This window comes from Cryptomeria japonica, chromosome 7 (genome assembly GCF_030272615.1).
Source record: "Cryptomeria japonica chromosome 7, Sugi_1.0, whole genome shotgun sequence".
NCBI lineage: Eukaryota > Viridiplantae > Streptophyta > Pinopsida > Cupressales > Cupressaceae > Cryptomeria > Cryptomeria japonica.
This window is the reverse complement of record NC_081411.1, coordinates 753,210,754-753,219,226: the sequence shown is the minus strand read 5'-3', so window position 1 is coordinate 753,219,226 and position 8,473 is coordinate 753,210,754.

Sequence of the window (8,473 nt, the reverse complement as noted above, 5' to 3'; positions counted from 1 at the left end):
TCATCTTGGGTAAACACAATTTGAGCTTTAGGATTCATCACAGAGTTAACTAAAGACACTATATTACTAGATGTATTAGGTGGAGGAACATTCAAATCTTTCAAGGCATCTTGTAACATTCCATGATGAGCGGAAGAAGTTTGGATCAAATCCCAAAGGGATATCTTAGCAGGGGTAGCTTTAAGTTGTTCTATGAGATCATATTCCTTACCGAGAACTTGTGAAATACGAGGAGCTTGAGGAAGAATAGGTTGGGAAGGAGGGAGTGAAGTTGGGATAACTGGAGGAGGATTAGGTTGCCTATTGTTTCTTGTGTTATAGGTATGAGCAACCGCATGATAACTCTCTCTAGTCAATTGCTTAGCATACTCATAAGGGCTCTTAGAAGAATAACCTCCTTGCACAGTAATAATAGGTTTCTTAGGAGTGCAAAAAGAATCATAACCACCTTGAACCACTAAGATAGGCTTATTTAAAGGTTGAGAATTTTGAGAAGGACAAGCACCTTGGACAGTGAAGAGAGGTTTGTTAAGTGTCTCATTCACATGTATCAAATTGATTGAGGATGGTTTAGGGGAATGAACAAAAGTGTTGGAAGAATTGTTGATAGTCTTCTCTTGCACTAAAATCTTATCACAGATCAAATCAATTTTAGGAGAGAGACAAGGGATAAGCATTGATGTTCTAGTAGGAAGAGTAATACTAGGAAAGGTCATATCATCCTTTATCATCAAAGGATCTACATGGGGAATAAACTCTCTAGGAGAAGGATCATCATTACTCTCTAAAGTCTCACTTTTGAGATGGAGATCTTTAAAAGAGATGTTAACCATCTTGCTTTGAACTAGGGTATCCTTATGAGTAGAACCAAGTTGAGGAGAGGGAGATGCTTTATTTTTAGAGGGAGAATAATTGAGATTCAAGGAAGGTGAGAAATTATCAAGGGAGAGAGAATAATCTACACCTTCTTCTAATGGTTCATCCCAAATAGTGAGGTTGTTGAAAGGAATGTTTGAAGTATTGTCAATTTCGAGAGAGGAGATAACATTGTTTATTAATTCCTCATCCTTAGGAGGGAGAGCATCAATAGATGTGTTAAAATCATCCTCTTTCCTCAAAATATGTTCAATATGATCTTTAGGGGAGAGAGAATTAAGGAAATTGCTTATTATTTCATCTTCTTTCTCTAAGGGATGCTTATGGGTAAGACAAACTTTAGGAGAAGGGTAAGCATTTATCATTAATTCATCATCTCTAGTGGGAATTTTGTTGGAAAAGGAAACGCTATCACTAGGAAATGTAGGGATAATGTCATCTTCTTGCACAAAAGGATCCTCATGAAGGGAGTGTTTTTTAGGAGGAACATGAACATATTTTTCCAAAGATTCATGCTTAGGAAGGAGATCTTTGAAAGAAGTGTTCATAACCTCTTGTTGCACTAACATGCCCCCATTGGAAGGACCAACTTTAGGAGAAAATAAGTCAATGTCCATCAATACCTTTTCACTTAGAGAGGCATCCTGTAGGGAAGGTGAAGTAACATTAAGAAAGGTGTTTATGATATCATTCTCTTCCACTAGGATAGCTAAATAGGAAGGGCACATTTTAGGAGATTTGTCAAGATCACTCTTAAAGTCTTCATCCTTAGAGCATGGGAGAGTCTCAAAGGGATCGGTAGCAACTCTTTTAGGCACTAAAATGTTGTTATAGATGGGAGGAGGTTCTTTAGGAGAAGGAAAAATTGAAACAAGGGAAGCTAACCCATTATCACATCTATGAAATGAATGCATCATGACAACAATTTTCCTCTTTCAAATGATAACACATGCAAAATAGAAGGAAATGTTTAATTTTAACCAATGCAAGCACTTAGAATGTAGATTTAGAAAATGAAATTTATGATTCAAATGAGTTCCTAAATCAGATTTGAAATTATTGATCCATTTAAGCTATCCACAAGTTCAACTTTGAATTGAAAAATTAGGGTTTTAGCAAAAATTTCCTCTAGATTTTTGAATCTTGCAAGAAATTAAAACTTGTAAATAGCATAAACACTCAAATTTGAAAACATAAATCAAAATTAGAGAAGATTGGAGTTCACGTCGGGTTCACCAAAATGTGTAGGAGAAAAAGTGACACTAAGCAAACATGCCCTAATCTCACTTTCAACCACACATTTGTGGAATACGAAAGAGCCTAGAGGTATCACACAATTGGCTACTTCTTTTTGTGGAAGAGAGAGCCATGGGCTAACTATTAGGATTTCTATTCCTTTGTTGTAATTGAAAGATGAAATGATGCAAGTTCAATCCCTAACCCCAAAGTGCAAGTATGAACTAATAACAAGATTACAGAATTGAACTTAAATGATGGAAAGTTGTAAACACAAGGACAAGGAAAGAATGCAAATGCGTACCCGGTGTTAAAATATGAATGAAAATGTTCGGGATGGGGGCGCGGGCACCACTATCCTGATTCTGCCCTTGAAACTGCTCTGGAAACTGCTGTTTTGCACTCTGGAAAAGCTGTCAAAAATGCTGAAAATGCTGTCTGTCAGGAGGACCAGGGCGCCCAGCGCCCCTGTCCTAGGGACCAGGGCGCCCAACGCCCCTGTCCTGGTAGGACCAGGGTGCCCCACGCCCCTGTCCTAGTCTTTTTCTCTGAAATTTGGTGTGAAGGTCGGTCTCAGTCTGCTTCTCCCAGATCTATAACCTGCGGCATCGTCTGAGTCCCGAAACCTGCACTTATATCTGAAAAGGTGTTTGGGCGGCTATATAGGGTTTTGCCTTAGTCAAACCCCCGCTTCGGTGATTTCCACCTCCATGAATAGCCAAGTTGTATTGTAAAATGTATTGTGTGTGCAGACCTAGTGTGTGTGCAAGGTCCTAAAATGCAAGAAAGCAAACTAGAGCAACCTAGAAAGTAAACCCTAATTGCTTGTAAATGATAATGTAAATGCTCTAAATCAAGATGCAAAGTGATCTAAAGCATGAATAAAGGATATATTGAAGCTTATGCAAAGACATGAAAACAACATGAAATCATACCCAACCCTCAAGGGAGGGGTACAAGCCAATCTTCAGTCGGTAATCTCCTATTGTTCTTCAATGCCTTCCAAGCCCTAAGTGGATGAATGAATTTGATAAGTGCTTGATAGAGGGATGTTGAATGTTGTTGAAGTCTTCAAAGATCTGCTCTTTCGCTGCATAGAAGGTCCTCCAAACCAAAAATTCGAATCCTTTCAAATGAAGAAAGAGAGCTCTTATATATGAAACCCTAGGTCTTAATTTCAACTTTTGGCCGACCTAGAGATTGAATTTCCTGCCAATTTCTTGGGGTTAAGATTTATTTTGTGATTGGATTGTGCTCCTAAAATTTCGAGAAAAATGTCCGGGACCATGTGCACTCCGAGCGCCACGGTCCCGACAACTTTTCACCAAATTTTCAGGGCCGTCGGATATGATGATTTTAGAGAGAATCCCGAAGTTACAGGTGATTTCAAGATGTTTTGACCCCCGAAATCAAGCCCCCAAGTTCAAAATAGGACCTAATTAGGGTTTTTGATTAAATGATGTATTGGAAGAATAAAATGAAAAAGGCACACTTTAATGAAAGGGCCCAACTTTATGATGTGGAAGATGATGAAATAGAACCTTAGACCTAATTAATTTGATTAATTAAGTGCTAAAGGGGAAATGCAATGCAAAATGCAAAATGCGCCAAGGCAGGAGCTAAACTAGGTGTGAAATTGTACCACCCTAGCAAGTGCGTACAATTTACGACGCTACAATACCATAGTAACAAAGGATATAAAAATTATGATTGCTCAATATTGAAAAACCTTATTCAGAACCTTATTGATCAAGGCGAGATTTCTATTGAAGAACATCTTTAAAAATCACCTAATGAGGAATTAGGTATATGTTAAGAAATTATTTCCAAGCATGATTAAAATCATCTACCTATGTCTATCAATGACTCATCTCAAAACAATCACACTGATGATATATCTACCTCCCATAAGATGTTGGCCCATAAGTAGCCTCCATTTCTCCCACCATTCCTTCATCTCCTACAACTTAACAACAACAATCCTCACCATCTTCATCAAAAAATGAATCCAATGATGATACCTTTCAAGTTTACCCTCAAGGGATATCCCTCCCATGATTCAAAAATGCTAATCCACTTCCTAACACCAATCCCTCCCATGATTGAAAAATTCTAGAGCCAATGGCACCATGAACTATGCTTCCAATCAAATTCACTCCAAAGAGTTATATTCAAAATACATCCCTATCATGCCAAAACATGGACTCCATCCAGGAATCCCCATGCATATCTAAACTCACACCTCATGTCAAGAGGATAAATTAAATCATGAAGAAACAAGTCCTAAAATGAATCAAGATCAAGATCCTAAAGCTTTCCCATTCCATCCAATTGTTGACCAAGATCCCATCTCCGTAGAATCTAATGATGATCCCACCATCCCTTTTCATTCCATCCAAGATGATCCTCTTTCATCTCAAGAGAAAAGTATCCCTTCAAGTACCATTCATAATCCACTTCATAAGAAAGAGCATGATGTCCCTTCCACCGTTTCAAAGGATCGTATTTAAAATCAAGAGCAAAGCATCCTTTCCACTACATCCAATAATCCTATTCCATGTCAAGATCAAAGTAGCCCTTCATCTCCTTTTCATAATCCTCCATATCCATCTCAATATCCCAACATCCCTCCTAATCCCCCTCATGATCCTAATCCTCCTAAAGATCCCATCTCCCTATCCAAGCTATTCACGAACCCCTTACATATCAACTTGGATCATCTACTTTCATCCAATATGGTCTACTTCATGAGCTTATCATTCCCTTCATCCCTTCCATCCATCTTAGTTCCCTATATCCTTCTATCCAGTATCCATATCACCCCTAGCTCACAATGTAGTTACCCTTTCATAAATCAAGATCAACGAAGGCATACATCCTTGAGAACCTTTTCAACCATGCACCTACATAAAATCATCCAAAATACCTCCATATCATTCCTATCCACCCATGAATTTTAATGATTTGGAAGCAATTTGGATGCCAAGCATAAAATCTTAAAGTCAAAAAATCTACATATGTCCAAAGATCACCATGTCCCATCTAAGAGACATGTTTAAAAAAAGCAAAATTTGATTAAAAATAAAAAAATAAAAGCCACAAAGGCTCATTAAGAAAAAGGGAAAATAAAAAACAACTTGGAATCCTAAGTTGCTCATAGGAGCAATGCATTCCAAAGAACCATAAAGAACAAAATAAAAAACCATGTAGATTCTCAAGTTTCTTTTAGAATAATTACATCCCAAAGAAAAATCAAAATTATAATCTAAGTTTGTTAATCCAAAGGCTTCCTTCACTCCTCCATCTAAACATCTCCCACCTTTCAAATCTATTTTGAGTCCCTATGTCCCAAAATCCACTTTTTTTAATCCTCCATCATCTCCTCCATCAAAATCTCAAACTCCAAAATCTAATTTTAATCCATCACTCCACCATCCTTCAAGGTGTGTGCCAAAGTTGATCTTGCCAACATTTCCATCTACCACTACACAAATATTCCAACACCCCATCAATTATCCACCACCTATTTTCTATCCTTATATCCCTCTTATTCAATCATTTGCATAAATCCTTACCCCTTTCCACCTTATCATCTATTTCATCTCCATTTATCATCACCCTACCAACGTCTTTGAGCATACCTTCAATAGTCACGGTCCATGGTAGCACATATTTTAAGGGATTCTATCTAGAGAACAAGATGCTTGAGTCCTTCCTCCATCTCCTATCATGCATCCATTATCTTCCAAAAAAGTTTTTAAAAAGGTCAAAAGAAAGAAAAAAAGTAAAGAGAAATAATTTATCTAATGGTGAAAACCACCTCTCGTGGTGCCTTGGGCAAGTACCATGGTGAAAAATTGATAAACATGTGTCATATATAATCCATTTCCCTCTTGCACTCTATACTTGGGGGCAAGTTTCATCCATGCTATCCTATCCACCTCATCTTCCCTTATCCCTCATTATTTTTATCTACATCCATATTCACTTTCCCACCTTTGACCTTGACATGTTTAAGGATCTCCATAAACATTATGCATCCTATTTGCTTCACCTTATCCACACCTCCAGTATCCATTATCTTATTCATTTATTACCTCTATCATCCATTATCACTTTTCATCTTTCTTATCCTATTTGTATCCTATCTCCATCCTATCCAAATGAATTCCTTGACCTCCATAAAAAATAAGGACATAAAATTGTAAAACATGTTTTCGAGAACCTCTTGACATGTCCCATCCTCTGGACCACATGTCATTCAATGCACCTTGTCATCACCTTACATTGCCATATCGAGTCCCTTTTCTTAAATTAAACATATTATCCCATTTTGAGATAATCCTTGAAAATTACGTCATCCTTGATTCCATAATTAGTTGCCTCCATCCTTCACTTATCCATTTCCATCTCATTAGTTCTTTCATCCACTCATAATGCTTTATGTCTTGCTAAACACTAGAGGCAAATAAATACATCTTGATAAATGTCTTATACCTCAATAAGTGATTTGGACAACTTTCATGAAATAAATAAATAAAAAGCCTTTTAAAATTTAAAAATAAAATAAAAAATCCAAACAAAAATTCAAAAATTTCCAAAAAAATTTTAAAATCTAAAAAAATAAATAAAATTTAAAATTAAAAAAAAAAACTTTCAAAACTCCAAAAAAATCAAAATATTTTCAAAAATCCAAAATCTATAATAAATCGTCTCTTTCTAAGACATAGACACTTTGAACAAGCACAATCAAAATATCATGCAAATCACTGAGCTTAACAAATCACAAATCAACATAAAAACTACCAAGTTAGCCTACAATCTAATCGATCAATTGCATAATCAACATTAGTAATCTTTATCAACTATCATTTGTCTTATACGAGTTGTTACATCCTCGAAACCATACCTATCGTCTTATATGAGATGCTTCATTCTTGAAACCAGACACCATCATTATCATACTAGTAAAAACACTTAACTTTAGCAAAATGATCTAAATGGTTGTTGACTCGTTTGGTCCAATTAGTCTTATATTTTATTTGATTTATCTTGTATCATATTCCTATGCTAGTCAAGGATATTCACAAGTGATTTAAGAAGCAAGGATGGATCATTATTTTTATCATTTGATTGTTGTTTTTCGTCTGCCTTATCACTCCTTGCAAATGGTATGTGAGTCATCTAGGTTTTATCATATCTAGATGCTTGCATCCACTTGCCATAATAAGCTCAATGATGATATAAGACTAAATTAAGCACAAGTTTCCACCATCCCCATCTTTTCTATCTATCTACGCATTCTTATGCATAACTACTTCTATGACCATCAATTTACCATGTCCTTATCCTTATCACCCTTCAATCATCATCATCTCTTTCATTTTCTTATAGCCTTATCGTTCGTCTTTCCTTTTGAGAGCACGCATTTGTTCTCCTAATCCATATGTCCTCTCGAGGGGGAATCATCCTACTAATTCATCATCCTTCCACATCCTTCCCATGACTAGGGCATCATGCTCCTAGTCCTTATCCCATTCCTACTCACTATGTTTTAATCTACTTTGAAACAATGTGATAAACTGCATTGTCTCAAAGAAGGCCAATATGTAGACACCTAAAAATGTCCTCATTTAAATAAATAAATATTTATTATTTATTTAATTATTTTATAGTTATGTCTTCTATTAATTAATTAAAGATTTTTATTTATTTAATTAATTCATTAGCCTCTTCCACTATTGATTAAATAAATATTTATCTTTATTTAATTAATAAGCCTCTTCTTTCTAATTTAAATAAATATTTACTATTTATATAATCTTACCTCCTTTCTTGGAGGGTAAGATTTAGATGGCATCGTGCACAAAGAAGCTTGCAGGGTTTTGAGATAGGGCATCGAAGCCCTAGCTCGTGAGAGGTCGTTGCCTGCTGGTGCATCGCGGGGAGGGCAGTGGGTGTTTTTTACACGGAGGGGAGGCTTTGCTTGGGGTGGCGGGTGTTAGTGGAGGTGTGGTGGCCTGCGGGAGGTGGGTCTATGCTGCGTGCGATAGGGGCTCAGGGTTCCCTGCGAGCTCGGGGATATCCTATGGGGAAGGGGGGTTGTGGTCCGATATGCCCTATGGTGGTGCTCGGGAGGGGTGGGTATTTGTTTCCTTGCAGGGGTGTGTGGATCCCTTGCTTATTTCCCTTTGGTGTGTGGGTTTTTTATGAGGTACAATGTCTAGTATGGGTGGAGAGGCCTCGAAGGCACCTCGCATCATGGATTTCCGTGATGCGGTGGGTTCAAAATCCCCATCCCAATGTGTCAAGACTTTTGATAATAATCTTTTTGTCTCAGATTCGGGGTTTGGTAGTGCTA